This window comes from Triticum dicoccoides, chromosome 7B (genome assembly GCF_002162155.2).
Source record: "Triticum dicoccoides isolate Atlit2015 ecotype Zavitan chromosome 7B, WEW_v2.0, whole genome shotgun sequence".
Taxonomy (NCBI): Eukaryota; Viridiplantae; Streptophyta; class Magnoliopsida; order Poales; family Poaceae; genus Triticum; species Triticum dicoccoides.
In genome coordinates, this window is record NC_041393.1 from 626,251,943 (window position 1) to 626,253,157 (window position 1,215).

Sequence of the window (1,215 nt, forward strand, 5' to 3'; positions counted from 1 at the left end):
GGGGGGGGGGAATCAGAAAAAGACGACAGCGATGGCGGCCCAGCCTAAGTAGACGGCCCAGAAAGGTCCAACAGAAACGGTACAGAGGGCCCACAAGCCTCACGCACATGAGATGGATCTAGGGTTGGAGAAGGAGGAGAGGCGACCGTCGTCGCCGCCAGTGGCGCCGACACCACTGAGACCACCAGCGGTGAGGCCGCCGGAGAGCAGGAGGGACGAGCAAGGCCACCCGCCCGAGAAGAAACACCACGAAAAACCACACAACCCGGCGAGGAGAGCGTCCCCGAGTGCTTCCGTCGCCGGCTGCGCCTCACCTGGAGCCAACCCGAGCTATCCACCTCAACCGAGACCACCGGACGAACACAGCCGCCCGGAGCAAACTTCTGAACCCTACCAGACGACGTCGACTCCGCGCCAGTGAAGCGAATGGAAGAGAAGCCAGTGGGAGGGAGGGAGAACCAACCTCTAGATCGAGATCCGCATCCGCCTCGTCCGACGACAAGGCCTAGAACTTGTTCCTAGCTCCAGATCCAGAAGCGAGCGAGCAGCAAGTAGGCCCAAGGGGCGGGGGAGGAGGGGCGGCGAGGGAGAGAGGCGGCGACGGTAGAAAAAGAGGAGCGAGGAGGGCCGGACTAAGGGACCGGAGCGAAGACGGGGAGGGGGAGGAGGTGGAGGAGAGAGAGGAGGAAGGAGGAGAAGCCATCTCAGGGTAAGCTATGTGATGTTAAAAACCTGCAATGTGATAGCCTCTACATGCATAATTTGTGCAGTACAAATTGCACGTGATATGGTAGAGTAGCAATTGTAGGGCAAATAAGCCTCGGCTAGGCTGCAGGCACGACGAGCGCGTGTGTGCGCACGGTGGCCGTGTCGGGCTCGAGCCGGAGCGAGCTTGGGTGCCTGCGTGCACGTCTGAGTGTAGGTGTGCGTGTGTGTGCGGGTCAGCGCATGTGTGCGTGTGACTGCACGGGTCTTAGCGAGGTTTAGGGAGTGTTGACCGCGTCGGGCGCGCAGTGTGGCCGCAGCGATCGCGTACAGGCGCGATCGGAGCGCGCGAGCCAGTGCGCTGCGGGACGTGGCGAGTGGCGGGTGGGAACATTTGAGCGTGGACCGGCATGTCAGAGCTTGCGGGAATAAAACCCACTCCACCTCTGTGTAATCGCCGAGGAGATCGAGTTCGAGCTCGAGGAGAAAATACAAAAAATCCCGTTCATG